We start from the raw sequence: 18,442 nt of genomic DNA on the forward strand, positions 1-18,442 counted from the left end.
AAGTTCCCAATGTCCTAGTTTCCACAGTCCTATGTTCCTAGGATGTTATGTTCCCAGGGTACTTTGTTCCCAGGATCCTATTTTCCCAAGATGTTATGTTATGTTCCCAGGGTCCCAAATTCCCAATGACCTATGTTCCACCGGTCCTTTGTTCTCAGGGTCCTAATTTCCCAACGTCCTATGTTCCCAAGGTCTTTCGTTCCGAGGGTCCTATGTTCCCAATGTCCTGTTTTCCCCAGTTCAATGTCGTCACAAATGAAACCCTTCTGTTGTGTGCAGACAAACTAAAATATTAAGCTTCACTGCTCTGAGCAACCCCTTTTAAAAACATGTCATGTGATTAACTGTTAAAAAAAAAAATCAAATATAGTTTAATGTGATATGGGAAGACATTACAGCATAATATTAGCATATTTGTTATTAACTCCCAGCAAACATTTGGGTATTCCATAGGTGCTAATACGACAGCCTGCACATGCATTGCAACACTGTGAACATAGGATCAAATATGTCACTGATATTAATTCACAAGTTTCCAGAGCTGTTTAATAATACTTTCTACAATGTCACTTTGTTATACTACGAAAAGATTGTTTGGTTTGATTACCTGCATGTCACCATCTATCCGATTTCATGCTGGAAAACTGTGGGACATTTTATGAAAATGTTATCAAGATGAAATTTGTAAAAACGTTGTTCCCTCAGACAAATCTTCTCCCAGCAAGATAACGCACAGGAGGTGATCAAACTGAGACAAGTGCAAATGTTTTCTCAAATGATATGGCACTGTAGAAAGTTAACTATTTTCATCAAGATTTCATTTCCTGAGCACACTTGTTTTTGTGCTTGTGCATTTATGTTTACACAAGTTTCTAGTGTTGGTGCAAGCTGTCGGATCGACATCTGCTGCACATCAAAACTGTTGGCTGAGCTATTCAAAAGGGAAATCAATATTAACGTGTAGTCTGGCTTTCCCCTGTGAAACAACAGGCTCATCATTACTCTGACAGGCGTAGACTCCTTCCGCGCTGAACGTCTCCTGACATGAAGACGACCTTTTCACCGGGAATGTCTGAATCAGGTCAGAACAAGGGGACGATGATCACAGCCACGATCCAACCCTTTCAGACAAAACTATCTCCCTTTGGTGAATGCCAACAGAAGTTTGCTGACACCCAGACTCTTCTCTTTCCTCTCTGTCTCTCGCCGCTCTTTCTTATTCATTTGCATAATCCCTGTGACACTCCGATTAATAACTCCAGCTTGATTTGCATATCTATGCCTGAAATTGAGGACAGACAGTCACACAGTAAATACAGTCCAGCAAGAAACAAACTGTCGAATGTGGTTTTGGTGGGTTGAGGGATCTCCAGGGAGAGAGATGAACGTTGAATATTCTTAGGTTCAATCACTCAAACACACACACACACACACACACACACTTGCAGGGTGCTTTCTAACTCTTCATCTCCAATCCTTTTCTTAAGCCCTTGGCCCCAGCCAAACACAGAAGGGATGGGAAAATGGAGACCTTACTACTCCAGCTGTTCCTGGTACAAACAGTGGTTTAAGAAGATACAACCCCCCATAAAATGACCAAGGCAGAGCTCTGGTTAAAATGTTCCTTGGACACTGAAGGCAGATTATGTGTAAGAGGCTTGTATTTACTTCAACAGTGCCCCCCAGTGGGAGAAAAAATGGGCTTTTCATGATTTCTGCTTGATTTACCATTGGATCATTGCACTCTGCAGATAATATCAACAAGTTGATATTGAGCATTTTTGCTGACTAGAAAAGGTTATTGCAAAAAGTGTATCCACGTGTGAAATGGTATGGAGTCTGTCTATCTAAAAAATCTGATCTATTCCTGATTTTTCAGAATTCCGACTTGACGGATGAAATGCAGTTTTTTTACATTCGTTACATTCAGAACTGAAGAGACTATCCTTAACCTCCAACCATTTCTATTCCAACACTGAATTTAATGCAAACAAGATTATTACAGTTTTTATTATAGTTATGGTTTTGATTAAGAGTTTTAGTTTCCCCAAATCTCTGAGGATTCTCTGCCTCAACAAGAACTCAGAACTTGGATTTTTATGGATTTGTCAGACAAAGATGTCTGAGATTTAAATGTATTAGTTTTACCAGCAAAAACCCCAAGATTGAATCTCCCCACCACCGTGTAGGCCTTATGCATTTCTGTCAGGTGACTGAGTTGGGCACACACATACACACACACACACACACACCTTCACACACATACAAATCCTCGCTGCCCCTAGGAGACCAAAGGCTTGGAATGACAAGCCTGCAATGAGGTAATGACATTTCCTCCTGCGTAATGTGGCCAAAGGCATCTCTCTCTCTCAGACAACGACAAGACGGAGATATCTGGCCAGCTCCGGTGACAAGCCCCGCTCTAATCGGCAGGTACAGCCTTCACTGCGGCTCAGGACCGAACCACAGAGTAGCAGCTAAATAATTGAACAGGTGCAATATGTTGAGGCAGGGTGGGGGAGGTTCCGTAGTGGGTGAGGGGGAAGCAGGAGGACTCGCCGAAAATGTCTGCAGTGTCCTCTGTGTGGGGTAAAAGTCGTCAAATGTTGGTTTGGGGAAAATGTCAAAGTACTTGCCTCACATTTTTGTGGTCCAGAAACATGCTCCCTTCCACTTGATTCCCCCAAAGGCCCCAGCTGTCAGCAGCTGCTCTTTTATTATTTCTTTCTTTCATTTCTCTGACTCTCCACCACACACTCCCTTCATGCCAAAATTTTTGAAATACAGATGATTTATTATAATTCTTTTGTTTTCCTGCTTTTGCCTCCAGGTTTGTCATCAAGTCTCCAGGTTGCCATGACAACAAATTGGGATGTCATGCTGGCATTGCACCCTCGTCATACCTCATGTGAATGACGTCTTCACGGCCATACCAATTCCTGATTTCATGGGAAAGGTTGTCAGCAGTGGGAAGTGAGGGGGAATAAGTGTGTGTGCATGTGTGTGTGTGTGTGTGTGTGTGTGTGTGTGTGTGTGTGTGTGTGTGTGTGTGGCGGGTTGACTGACCTTGGGAGGCTGTCCCTGTGCAGGGTTTAGGCAGGAGGAGGGATGGATTCAGTAAGTGAGATGCTGTGTAGCAGGTATCCAGTCTCCAGCCACACATGGCGAGTGCCACAGCTGCAGTCAGCTGAAACCGACGTGGCCTCTTTGTGAAGGCAAGGCGCTGCCCTCTGACACAAACAACACTCCGGTGTACAGCTACAGGTATCTCTGTGGACAGGACATTAGTTAAAAGGCTCAAAGATGAAGGGCCCAGGCAACTTGAAAAAAAAGCATAAACAAAAGCCAGGATCACGAAAATAATGAGAAAGCATCCACAGAATAGCAGCATATTGCACAGAATGTAATAAAAACAAAGAGGAAATGCATTTGGTGCTGGCGAGTTTCAGCTCTCTCATTTGTTTCCATATGAGGCACATTCCTGCAGCTGCAACTCTGAATATTATAATGTAATACACCTTGAAATGTTGGAACTTTTCAAAGTGAAACACAACGTTGCTCAAAATCAGCTTGTTATGGAATTTTCTAATTAAATTATTGAAAGTTTGTATACTACATTTTTTATCACTTAATTATAATTACTGCTTAGATTATATTCTCTGACAATAGAGTGTCGCAGGAGTAAGTCTTAAAAAAGGAAATACGTTTTTTGCACTACCGTCTCACTCTTGAGCTGAATGTTTTGGGGTTTTTTTCATTTTGGATAAATGCCTGAAATAAGGTTTGCAGTTAACACAAGCAGAAAATATCTTCTCATTTTTTTTCTACAACATAAAATACATCAATAAAATCCCCAGGTTTGAATTAGAAAGTGATTACATGTCTTTTAAAAGGTGATTGCTAACAAGTGGCCAAATGAGACTACAGAGGTTGTTGGGGACATTAAATGTCATCACACCAGAAACAGAGACTCATCTACTCACCGATCAGTCTTTACAGGTGGACTTTAGTGGCAAACTATTCTAACTTTAACTTTCCAACTTGTTGGTTGATCAATTTATAATAAAGAGTATAGTACAGTAGGAAGTTTAGCGGTGGTGACGTTGCAGTCATGCAACTGTATAGTCGTCAGTTTATGGCTTTTAGCTTTTCTTCTGGCTGTTGCATTTTCTCTCCAATTATCATAAAAGTGATTATCTTGCTGAACAAAATGTGTAAGTATCAGAAACTTGTGTTTGACACAGAGATTATTCTCTGCAATAATCCAAAAACCAATTGAAAAATCCCATTAGGTTCTTGTCAAGGGAACTAGGGCGAAGCTAACTTCAGGCTTAGCCAACAAAAATACATCATCCCTGCAGCACTCTATAGAGAGAGGAATGGAATATTGACTGTTGTCTACTTGAACAACTATTGTTTCAATGAAACTTTTAAAAGTCTGAAACGTATGAAAATGGGTGTTAGACTGGGGATCGTCTCAATATCTTATACTCAGGTCAATACAATAACCATGATCTTTCCCTAACTTTAACCAAGTGTTGCGAGTGCTGAACCATGACCATTAAAAATGTTAGGTACTACAAGCGGACAAAATGTAATGAAATCTGACTGAATGTGTTGTCAGTGGTATTTTTCAGCATGAACAGATACGTTAATTAAAAATGCTTAAAATGTGTTTTAATGTTTAAGCAAAATAGTATAAGTCTGTTAATGGAATCAGTAAGGGCAAATAAAAGTTTTGTTAGGCAGTATAGTTGTACTCTTAACATCAAGACTTACACACCCAGCATCCACATATTTTCACTGGGACTCCCTTAAAAAATATATAAATCTGTGTCAAAGTCTTCTGTGCCGTCTCTCACTCCAAAAAGTTTGACTGTGCCAATCAATCAAATCCGGCTTTATGGCAGAATAATGTGTGTTTGCTCTCAAGAATGCCCGTCAAAGGTGGCATTGTGGTGGAAGCCTCCTGTGGACCCACAAAGGTGTCACAGTAAGCAGGGGTTGTCAGAGACTTGTCACTGCTGGGTGGTTTGAAAGCATGAAAAATACCCTCCCTGGGGACGGAGGGAGGACGAGCGGTGAGGAAGAGAGGGAGTGTGTCGACGTGTGTGTGTGTGTGTGTATGTGTGTGTGTGTGAAGGCCTTAACTCACTTTAGCCTGTTGCATCAACCCTTGTCAATCCTCCAGACAATAGGTCTCCATCCACGCAGTGGACGGGTTTCACCTTCAGGGGTGACGGCTATATTATTCAGCCTGACAAACGGTGCCAAGGGGAGATCAAAATCTTTGCCTAATTGAATGCTGACAGTTTAGGTTCACTCACGCTCAAAGCTATATGGAGACTGATTATTTGACTGAATAGTATTATTATAGGGTGAAGATTCCATCAGAAAGTAATTTTGGCAGACTGAGGGCTCAGATTCAACGTCACTTATATCTGACAGGGAAGCACCTTTGACACAGCTGACAGCTATGTCTTAAGGCAATATCCACCTCGACAGAGATTTAGCATAGGCTCTGTCTCCATTTTTCTAGGACTTTTTAAAGCTGCAACAGGCAGCTTCACATTTTCTGGCAGCCCAGTGGCAGTAACTGATGACAATTTCTGTTTTTTGATGACTTAATCACCCAGGAATCATGCAACCGTAACCTGTGCGCTGCTTTATAACAATTCTGTATATTTATCTGAAAAGAAAATGATGGATATTTTCAAAAATGTGCCAATCTTACTATTACTTGTCTAACTCCAGGGCAAAAGCAAATTACTCAAGTTCAAATTAAAAGCAAGTAAAGCACAATTTTCTTTGTATTAGAACATTTTATATATGTGTTTATGTTTGTGTACACATAAGTGAAATTCTGACCTCAGAGCTGTCTTTGTTTGCCAGTGGAGTTGGAGGCACGGCTATGTTTACTGCTTACACATTTTCAACACAATAGCTCCCAACCGCAAAATCCCTTATATCCAACTTGTAATTACTACTAGAAGGCAGATGTAAACAGGTTTTCCTATTTGGCATATTTATGTTTACAGAGCAATATTACAATATGACCAGTAGGTGATTGGAGGGTAGATGACGGATACCATCGTCCTTGCTGATCTGCCATCCTCCCTCTCCATCCCTCAGTAGCAAAAAAAAGTACAGGGGTTGTAGAAGAGGGGTTGTTAGGTTGGATATGTTAATCTAGTCTGTCTGACTCATTGATCCTTTATCTGAGTGAGGTTTGTGCAAGTTAGAATCTATAGTCCCGGCCATGGCTCTGACACCTCAGTAACCCGACTGTGCTGTGTGTTGATAAATCCATAGTGCTGTCCGTGGTGCTGAAGCAGCAGCCGGATCGGTGTCTTTCTTTCTCTCTCAGTTCAGAACTTTTGTCATTTTTCTCTTGGATCTTTATAAAATCTCTAATCTATAAATACTCAGTTTGTTAATATACTATTGCTTATATACTGGGTAGAGTCGTGTCAAAGTAGCAACATGTAGTCACAGAGGATCAAAGAGACACACTGCTGCCTGCAGTTTTCCCATAGTATTCCTATAGTGTTCTACGATTATTCAGTAGCCTCTGTGCTGCCACCTCTGTAAATTAATATTTTAAGCAAGGTATGACTACAGATATAGTTTGTACGATAAACCTTGAGGTGGAGCAAGTAATACGACTGAGGAAATTGACCAACTGACAAACAGCATACGACTGAATCCAGCATTGTAGTCTCAGGCAGCACAGAAATTAATTTATCTTAAGTAAGAGGCGCCTGTGTCACACTTAGTCAAGGCGTGATGCTCTTTCCCACTTTATGGATATATGTTTTGACTTCAGATTTGTTGCCTTTTGCAGCTTTAATTGTAATCATTTATTTGTCATCACAAACAAGCCCTTGTTTGCCCTAAGAGCTACTACAGCACTGGCTTTTTTGGGTAGCAGGTACACTACAACTTTCAAACCATAAAACTGGCCTGTCAAGGTATCCTCAAATTCAATTTATTAACAACACACTGACAGAGAGAGTGAGACCTAACACCACAGTGATATTACATATCCTTCTATGCCATCTTCATGAAATGTTAGCAAGATATTGCTGAGAATATTCTTAAAAAGTCTTGAAAAAGGCTGTAACCAAGCGAAGAGGGTTATAGAAGTATCCAAGCACAACAAATAAACTAGATGTCAGTATATAAAGAAGAATAATCACGTACCAAACGACAGCACCATCTACAACAGAAATCATTTTTCTTGAGCCAAGCATGTGCTATTTTGGTGTGCTTCTTTTTTTTTCTTGTCAGTGTTGATAAGAGACCAGCGGAATAGATTATGCTTTTCAGGGGTCTCAGGGGGTTGGCTTGGCTCCTGTTAGAATTCATTTAGTCAGATAGCCTCTGTGGATTATCCCTGTTTTTCAGAGGCCTGCATTTCTGACAGGTCATTATTGTACGCCACACTGGGACCTACTGCAGAGAGCACCATGTAGCGAGTCCCACCATGTTTCCACAGCTCCTCACAGCAGTGTCTATGTACACATGCGCTATCAAACGTGCCAAACCATGCCCACTCGTCTGATGTGCCGGTAGTTCAGTGGTGGACCTGATAGATCTCCCGCCCTGGCTCTCCATGATCATTACTGCTGCTTTACAGACCCAGGGCCAAGGAGAGGACTCACACTCGCATGTTCAAGCTGGGAGCACTGAGCAGAATGCTTGATGGATAGACCTGAAGCCTGCATTTAACTAATAGGAACACTGTGTCAATATCAAAGGGAGAAGGAGGTGGCAGCTGAGGTTGACGTCTGTCTTTCATACATATACTCACACATACATTTGCTGTCAGTGCAAGGCATCAGTGAAGGATAAGCAGTTACATACTACCTTTATTTTGCCTTAAGAACAGGAAAACACTGTGTTTGGTAGATTTCTGTGTTGATCAAGCAACATAAAGCATATCTCACCTTGTTGCAGCTTTGAAGCTGGAACATGAACTCACTGTATATGAAACTCAAATGAAAAAGCAGAAATTACAGTTTTACCTTTTCAGTGGAGGTTTTAAATTGACCTGGAAATTTAAGCTATGAAACTGCAGCTGCTGTACAGACTTTTTCCATTTTTCAAAAGAGTATAATACAGTTTTTTGAGATATTTGTGCTTCTAAGCTTCCACCCTCTGTTTGGGCGTTTCCCTGCACAGCGGTAAACCTGACATTTGAAAAGAGACTTTGTGAGGAGACATGCTGTCAACTTGTGGTGCGCTAGTGACTGCAGAATAGCATACCCTATAGTCTGTGAGCATTGTTACAAGACAATTTTTCCCACTTCTTTAACAAGCCCCCATAGTTTTGGCTATCAACTGATAGCACTTTAGTCACCTCTTTGCAACATTCATGATGAGAGGGCAAACTTAACTGTTTGTGCTCTACTGAGCTAAAGGCTTAATAGAGTTACACTGAAGAATGTGTTCACCCAAAAAGGAGAACTCATTCATGATCTACCCACCCTCATGCCGATGGAAAGTTGGGTGAAGTTTCGTAGTCCACAAAACAAACACTGACAGTGACACTGACAAAAACAGACACGTATAAGTAGCCACACAGGATAATACTCTAAGGGGTGTGCGTTAAAGTACATAACCAATGTCTGCTATGTCGTTGTCAGTTCTTCATAAGTGGATCATCCCTTAATTCATTATTATAATAAAGATCAAAGGTTGATCAACAATCTTCACAAACTTATTTAGAAGTAATATCCAAAATACAATAACCATCAGATTAATAAATCACATCAGCAAAGCATCCAGATTTGAAGTTAGTTCTGAGAACATATCTTGCCAAATAATAATGTCATGAAATCATGACTCTGAGAAATGACCATGTTTACTTGTCAGCATTGCAAAGTAAACCGCAATCACACTTGGAGAAGCAGAAAAGGGGCACTTGCAAATGAGCTGGCTCCACATGGCCTCTCATAAACTACAATGATTGGAGCTTTCTTTGACCAAGACTTTGACGTAGCTATCTGACGGTTAACTGGCAGACAGACAGTGCTGGAGAGTATGTCATATCCCTCCAAACCGAGACAGACTCAAGAACAATGGCAGACGGCTCATCATATCCCTGAAGCAATGTGCAACTAGTCCTCCCCACAGAGTCTTGTTTGCTGGCTATAGCTCCTAATTAATAAAACAGCACAGAACCAGGATTTATGTGAAAGCTCAATGGGAGTGCATACACGTAAGGCCTTTCACTCTGCCCTAGTAGTAGTAACAAATGACCTGACTCCCATTCAGGAGCATTAGAAGAGAATTTCCAGAGCCACACACAGCTAATATTCACAGCTAATTAGTGATGTGTTGGCTGACTGTCTATCAAAACCGTGACAATGGAGCAGAATTACAAAGAGCTGCCATGGGAATGAGAGGATATCCAGATAGGATTAATGTAAACAAGTGAGAAATTGTTGATGATGAGGTTCCTGGCTGCTCAGGGACTATTCCCTGACAGTGTAGTGCAGAGAATTAAGCAGTGAGAAACTATATTGTCCCACTGCAAATCGTGTCACTGAGTACACATTCAGGAACCGAGGCCCCCATTGAACGTTGAAATGAGTCCAGGCGGACAACCAGAGAGGCTCGCTCTGCAAGGTCGCTGTTCCTGAACCTTTCTGGTAATTATTCTTGATACAAGGATTAATATCTAATTCAAGGCGTAGGCCTGGATGACTCCTTTGTTATTAACTTTGCAACAGTGGGGAAACCTTTCAGGATTATTTCAATTCAGTGATTACTTTTGGCCTAGCAGCTGATTGCAAACTGCGCTGGTAGGTTTACTCACCACATTGATTTCCTTGCCAATATTGAGGGTAGAGCTCCCAAGACATATGACCCTGCTCTCTCTGCTATACTCCCTGTAAATCTTATTAGAGATGGAAGCTGATGGAAGCTCCTTCCCTGCACGATACCGAGAAGAGCACAAGGTTAAAAGAAGAGACAAGTTTGACTGAGGTTGAAAAGATGTGGTCTTCAACTTACTTCTGCCAAAAGAGGGAGTAATGCCTGTCTGCACTGACAGTAAGCAGTTATTAAAATCGGTGATTAAAGAGAGAATTTTAATAATCTGACTGCAGCGACAGCATGGGGACAATGTTATTCCAACTGTCCATTGAAATGTAGGTGTATATAGGTGTGCACTTAAAAAAACAGCCCAGTTGCCAGAATAAAATGTTGGAACTTAACATTTCTGCAAACCGCCGATAAATTCACATTTGCAAGTGTCAAACGTACCTTCCGAACATTTGTGCAATACGTTTCATATTAAGCTCACCTACCTTCCTTAAAAAAATAATACGTAAAGACAGAGTGGTTACATATTGCATCTGCTGATTTAAATGGTTTATCTCTCTAACAGGGTACTGTTTGTTACTGTGAGCAGTTTTTTCCTTCACTTGTCCCACACTGCTACTACAGCACTACTATGTTTACCACATAGTATTCATAGACACAGGGGCACCGGAGCCTGTTAGGGTGCACTTGGTAGAAGACGGGAAAAGTTACTGGTCTATTACAGACCTCATACACAGAGAAAACTAGGCGCAACTTAGAATGATCTTTGTGATGTGAAACACAGATGCTAACAGAGAAAGACCCCAAAGGTTTCAGTCACAAATGGACCTTCTTGCTGTGAGGCCTCAGTGCTAACCATTATCACATAGGAAAAAAAAATACTTACTACTTCTTATCCACTTATCTATGTTCTTAGACAACATTAGTCAAAGGGTTATTCATGTAGCTACAGTAGATTTTCCGGGTTAAGTGCCATGCTGTAGCCTAAGCTACACAACTTTGCTAGCTTCTTGGATAGCTAACAACAGTTTTGCAACCAAGGTCACTCAGAATGATAAACATGAAGTTACAACAGAAGTTTCTAGCCTTTTTAGCTTAATCTTTTGGTTTAAATGCCCGCAATTGAGCCACATTACTCTCGTAAACACCAAAACACAATTGTCTCCAGCAAAATAACTGACACTGTGAACATAGTGGAGCATCCTGTTGTGAAGTACCCAAACATTTCTTTTCTGTATTGACATGTTACTGCCCTCTAGTGGTAAAATGTTGATCAAATGCAGCTGTAATTTTAAGTCCCACTTGCTGTAGGGTAAGTAAAAGTTGTTCTACATGTGGGATGTGTTTGTCGTCTATACACTTTTGTTTCGTAATTGTAAGCCCTATTGTACTGCGACTACAAAACAAGCCAAGGACGAAATGCAAAATGTGATACACAAACACACACACGCACATACACCAATTGCTGAGTCAGGTCCCTTTTGGGTGTTAGCTAATGATACCAGCTCATGGTAGATGGATAGCCAGGCGGTGTCTCACTTCAGAGGCGAAGGCCAGCTTGGCCATATTACAAGCACAACAGTGTCGCCGTAGCACTGTTTGGCATGCTGCTCGGCCTCTGTACGTTAGTCACATAGAGTCACCCGGGGAATACTTTCTACCTCTACTGATCACCGGCCCGCACCTCCTGGCCCTGAGAAATCAACAGCCAGGATTTATAGATTTACCTTAGATTGGCTGTCCCGCATTTGTACCCCCATAAATACTTTTACAGCTTTGCTAATGCCACAGTTGGGAATAAACAAGGTTACGGCGGACAAGATGAGGCCGAGATTTAGTTGGCAACTCGGACAGCACAGGGCAGAGCAATGAGAAAGTGTAATGTCAGAAATGGGAGGCAGCCAACTCGCATTGGGGATGAGCACTTTATTGCAAAGCAGGGTGTACTTTTACATACCGATACAGGATTTACAATCTCATGCAATAACTGACAAAGATCTTGTGCTCTCATCAGTTCCACTGCATAACTTGTGAAGAGAGTTTCCTCATCCTCTGAAGAAGCTGAACCATTAAGAGCTCAAGTGGGACGTCCAGATTATTCTTTCTGTCCCTCAATATGTTCCATACATAAGGTTCCCGACATAAACAAGCTAAATATGCAGTTAAGATGAATAAGTAAACCTCCTGGCTTCAATAAAAACTGATGACCTCGGTCGTAATTCTTATCAAAGACATTATAGATTAATTATTCAAGCACATTACTTCACTTCAGTTTTAAATGCTACTCATTCGGACAACTTCATGAAACTTGCAAGGTTTAAGAGCGTAAAATATGCATGAGCAAGCCATCACTCTCTTCATTATGAATAAGCATACCTTAGAATTGACACATTTGCTCTTGGAAAGACGTGTTGGACTGACGACCACACGTACACTCTCGAGTTGACTAAGCACTGTGTGTCTTCCCACTATTTGCTCCTTCAAAGTCAGCAAAAGCTCACAGCTAAGTTGGTCCAGGCAGGAAGAAAATTCAATGACGGACATCAATTGTTTACACTAGTTTCAGTTCAAACAGAGGTGAACCAGAGGGACGGAGTGATTGTTTCAGAAAGGTCTCACAGACAGCATGTTTTGTCTGCCTAGATTTAGTTTAGAGATGAATACAAGATGAACTGCATGAAAAACCACATACAGTAAATGGTAGATTTATGCTCTGATATTATTATTGGGAATACAGAAGCCTGTCTCGAGGAACTCTGAAGTCCATCATTGATTCTGTGACAGTCAGCTCAGATGAACTGTATTAGTGAGTCTCTGGTCAGTCTTGAATGTGCATTATAGTCCAGTTCTGACACACTGAGAGCATGCAGTGAATACAACCATGTCACTGAGAGGTAATCATACCTCTCATTGACCTCTCAGTGGCCGTGGCCATTATCAATCTGTAGGAAACCAACTCCTTCAGGATAAGTATATCTCATTTAATGGTGAACATTCACAATGGGTTTATATTTATAGATGTCTGTCCACAGGGTCATGGGGATTTCAAGCATTTTAAGAAAATGGACTTTGATTACTTCTCAGCCTGTACAAAATGTAACATGAGCTATCTACCTGCAGCTGTTTTTTTAAAAATATATTTCACATTTCATATTCCACACATGAAGTGGTACCACAGTGTACTCAGACTCCATTCACAAAGCGCATTAAACGCAATACATGAAGTTGTTTCTTTCCTTGTAAAAAGTGTCAGTATGTCGAGGCATCGCGGTACCAGCCGGACTGCTTCCATGTCTAAAGTCGTCTTACCTCCCAACGGCTGCTTGAACGCACTTTGCGTTTTAATTTAAATTGTACAAATACAGTAACAGTAATTAATAATGGAAAATTATTTTGTCGTCTGTGGCTCCGTTTAAAAAATGCTCAATTTTATGAGTCGCTGCATCAGGAGAGACGTTACAAACTTTGTGAAACACTGTGCCACAATTTGAACTATTTTGACCTACTTGTTGTACGTGAAGAGATTTCTTTCTCTTGGGTAAAGACATTGGATCCGTTTGTTCCATTGTTGTAGGTGTATATTTGCATATAGAGCAGGGAAGAGAGATCCAATCACAAGTGGATGGATGGTAATTCCAAATACCAAACAGCCTCAGTGATTCAACTCTCATATGTGTGTGCTAAGACGAAGCCAGATCCAGCAGCCGGTTAGTTATCTTAGCATAAAGACAAATTTTTTAATGAGGTCTAACGTGTTAATTAGTTAGCTTTTGAGGTGATGGTGTGTTAGGAGAAATGTGTTACCTGTTACCAGTCTTTGTGCTTAGATATCTCTACTGGTGGTAGCAAAAAAAAAAAAAAAAATCAAAAAAGCATATTTTACTGCATATTATGATAAATCATATAACAAAGGTTTAATTCATGCAGTTACATTTAAAAATAATGTAAAAATGCCAAACTAAAACTATTTTGAAGGGTTAGTTCAGTGTCACTGTCCAACATCAGAAGAGGAAGATCAGTGGCGGAAAGGAGAAGCACACATCTCAATGAGAATTACCTGGAAGACTGTAAACACTCACTGCAGGCTGGTAGTATTCATTTATTTACTGTACACACCAGTGGGGCTACATGAAGAGAGCAGGGATGGCTGTGGGGGGAGGGAGGCAGATGGCATATTGAGGGTTATTACATCCTGTGTTTAAAAAAGGTAGATGCAAAGAAAAGAGGACATATGCACCATCAAACAAGGAGACGAGATGAAGAGCTTACAGCTATAGGAAAGTTGAATTTGTGACTGCACGCTGGAGGTGCTGGTTTTGTCTGTGCCTTGTCATCAGCTCAAAAAAAAAAATGCTTTCAGCAACTGTTCATCACGTGGACCCCTGCTGTTCCTTTACCTTATGTTGTTTTTATGGTGCAGATTTTAAAACAAGGCAGCCTGGAGATATTTTGAAGACTCACAACCTAAATATATTGTAAAGTGGACACTTTCTTTGTACAGTCTTTTAGTGTACATAAAAGGATGCAGAGCGGCTTAGAGTTAGAGATCCGGGGTTAGATGAGTTAGGACTTGGGAGCAGATGTGTAAAAAGGGTTGCCCAAGGAAAGAAAGAAAGCACTGTGTTTGTGTTTGGGAGAATGGTGCCAAAATTTGAACAAGATATGCTCCATCTCCATTACACTGCGCCGCTTAAAAACTTGCCTGGTGTAAAACAATTGTTTGCCACAATACAGAAACCAAGCAAAGCATCTGCTCTCCCGTATTTGCTTGGATATGTATGCAAATCAAGCTGCGGCCCACAAGAGGCCCGTGCTCCCCAACAGCTCCAGCATATCACTGGCTGCAAGTGAACTCTACTCGCTGCATTAATCACTAACATTAATTCACTCGGGGCAGGAAAACCCCTGGTAACATAGGTTAAGTGTCAGTTTGAATGTCATCCAACAGCTAGGTTTCCGGTTACAATATGCTGACATTCAGAAAGAATGGGTGTTTTCTCTCTGTGGCAAACGCGTTCAAAGATGTTTCCATTAAAGTGTCAGCACGGATTATGTAACCCTGGTGTTTTTAGTCTTCCATCTTTAATTCAGGATCAAAAGTAAGGATAAGGGAAGAGGGAACAGACTTTTCATTCATAATGTTCAATCCCACAAGTGGCTGCACCTTACTGGTTTGCTTGTAACCTACAATAATCTGGGGTGGAACTCTGAGGGCAAAACATGCAGCGATACAGTGCAGCGTACCTCACTGAGTAATAATCATCATCTGCTATGTAATGGGTTAGCATGTGGTTGATGTTTCAGTGGTGATACAATGATCGAGGATGAAGGTATTCAAGCTGTGATGCCAGTTAAAATGGGCTTTTTTCAAATTCAAATTGATTCCTATCTAACAATTTAGGCCCATTAAGCTGCACGATAAAACAGGGATTAAAAAAAGAAATCGCATCCATTAGTCGCTTCTATGTGTTATTGGCCCGAACATCAAGTAACAGAAATCACTCCTCTGCTTAAAATCCTCTGGCTGAGCCAAATTAGGAACATTTTTTTTTAGAGATAGCGCATTTGGTAAACAATATCAATATTTCTGAGGAAAATTGCACCTTAACAAGTCTTAAAAAAATACAGTTTTTTGCATGTCATCTATTAAAAATAAACACAAGCAGAAAATCGTTTTTAATGTCATCGTCATGAACACGGTCGGAAAAACAATTTCACACTAATATCATGTCAGTTAGCAGAATTGTAACATGGAAAGCAGCAAACTGATTTCAAATCTTTGTGGGGCACAATATTAGTAATACCCAAGAGCATGGCTGATTAAAATATTTTGTCTTTTGTTTCTTTACAAACAAAATGCTTGGAAGCTTTTTTGTTTAACTTTGGCCCATTCGACACTAAAGGTAGACTCTGAGTATTAAAATGAAGCTTAGTGTCACTTCAAGCAGAGCACAGAAGTTGCGTTTGCATTAGCTGATCGGCACCATCTGTCCCGTTCATGCCACACTCATCACTGGCTCATTCCCAGCTGTAATCAGCTGACTAGTAACCTCCAGTCATATTCATGCAGGTGTACACTCAGCCATTAATAGGCCAACCTGACACTTCTCACTCTTTTATTGCACAGTGGGAGGAGCTGCTTGTGTTTTCACCTGTTCTTCACCTAAAAAAAAATATTATATCCTCAAGCTTACTAACATGGGATAGGTTAGAAAAAACAGTTTTAATTATCTCCACTTCCTTTATTAAAAATGATGTATAGTCTCCCATTTTTGCATGTTGGACGTTCGACAGCACGTTTTCTTGTAGGTCAGACATTTTTGAGTTCCCAGTTGTCTGGAACACAGCAAAAAGCACAAATCCAAGTGGTTTCGATTTAAGCTTAAAAGTGTCTCAACATCATCTTTGGTGCACAAAAGAATCTTAAACTCAGTGATTTAATGTTTTTTTGCAAAGTGCACCGTGGGAGTCGTAGTTAACGCCTACCCAAAGTTTTTATTCATACAGGCTTGAGAATCACATACGTTCTTAGACAGCTGTTACTCTTTTATACTAATGAGAGTGCCATGTGTGTTTGTTAAGGGGGGATTAGTTCTCCCAGTGGGTCCCTTGTTGCTGCTCAGATTCTTTAAGAGCTCCCTCGGAGCTGAACCTTTTTTCACCAAATCTAACTGAATAACCAATCGGTCAATCCCCTGATGTGAAGTGTTTCTGACTGAAGCTCGGGTCCCTGACGTGACAAACCGATGCTTTGCCAACACAGTTAAACCCAAAGCCACACAGCAAACAGCCTCATAGTCAGCCGCTGTGTCTGCAGTGGCATGGGGAATGGACTGAGTGACTGATGGACAGAGTGATTTATACTAACTCGTGGGTGCATTAAGATTCAGTTTCAGTAAGAACAGAAGCTTGCATTGCACCAGGCCCAACAAAACCCTGACAATACCGCACAGAAGCCCACTGGTAAATTCAGACAGTGGTGTCGTCATCAGAGGTGTCTGGAGATACCATATAGCCTGGGGCATGTTGGTGTTGAGTGTTCCTGCTATTTTCTTTAAAAGTTTAAAAAAAGATTAGGAGTAAATATTGGACTCAATTTGTGCAAATCATAGAGAAACTTATTGATTATACAGAAAAATGGGATGCAGCTGCTTACGGGCATCCAACCTACAGCTTACAACACTTATGTCCAACACATATGCCCAGCAATTCATGGGCTCCTTGCAGCAAACAGACCGCACACCTGGCTGAACTCAGAGTAAAAAAAAACATATTAACACAGTAATACTTCTGGGTAGCTGCTGTATTAAGCAGAGATCGAGCCCGTGCAGGGGAGAGGCAGAACATACATCTTTATCTGCGTCCACTTACAAAAGGTTATCTTTCATATTGCTCAAATGTTGCCTGATAAATGTCCTGGTAACTCTCAATATTTCCACTGCGGGTGGCACATTTGTCATCGTTGAGATGGCGGGCAGAGTAGGGCACAGATGGGAACTCCTCCCTCACACTGGCGTTGACATATGAGCTGCAGGTTGAACCAGATGAGCACGTGTGATTGATACCCCAGCGTGCCTGGATCTTAACCAGAGAGAGGCTGAGCTCACTAGCAGGGCAGGCACCTAATGAACTACAACAGGTTTTGACAGAAAAGTTGCATGAAAGTAAAATCAGGAGGAATGCAATGGGTTTATTCACAGACACCACAATCTGAAACCTTTGCCAAACCTAAATCATACTGCCCGTTTCTGGAAACCATGACAGTAAATCAACAGATAAAGTAGCATCTACACGGTTTTAAAAATGCAGTTATATTGCAATTAAAGGAAGCACAGATAACTGTTTAATTATGGTGATTTCCCCTCTGGAGGATATCACAATCACACCCCATTAACCCACCATTGTTGCATGTGCAGATTATAGACTTGTTAAATCAACTAGCAGCTACAGTGTTCCTATGCTCTCACAGAGAGCGCGAATTCATCATCACAGATTATATTCAATTCATGATTGGTAGGCGTGCTAATGAGCTCTGCCCTGATAGAAAGCAATATGAATATTTAGGACAATTTAAGTCAGGAAACAGTTGGTGGTTAAATGACATGGCTTAAATGGAAGATTTTACACTTCAATATGCCTTATTCAAAATGAAACCGCCTTTCTTTTAACCACTTTTCCCCTGATGTCTATACAGGAACACGTGTTCCCAGCCACGACTACATGACAAGAGCTGCGGGGATGTTGCTGGTTAGCCACCGAGCACTGTGCATCTTCTGACTTGTCAGTTCATTAAAATGGGCTGTAGTATCACAGCTGCTTTTATTTCAGAGCAGTTATATCATCCACATATCCTGAAAGAATCCAAAATCAGATGAGAAAGAGTCAAACATTTGTGAGTTTTAAATTGTGTTTGCTGACAACTGACACTTGAATGGATTGGAAAACAATAAAAACAATCTGAAGGGCAAAGGCCATTGTGACCACTTGAGAATATGGAGAACTGTCCAGTAACAACTCGACACCAAGCTAATAAATTAGGATTGTCCTTTACCCTTAGCAACAGGTGCAACACTACATATCAATACTTTACTTTCATGAAACTTATATAATG

The sequence above is a fragment of the Pagrus pagrus genome (genome assembly GCF_965226575.1).
Source record: "Pagrus pagrus genome assembly, chromosome: 20".
Taxonomy (NCBI): Eukaryota; Metazoa; Chordata; class Actinopteri; order Spariformes; family Sparidae; genus Pagrus; species Pagrus pagrus.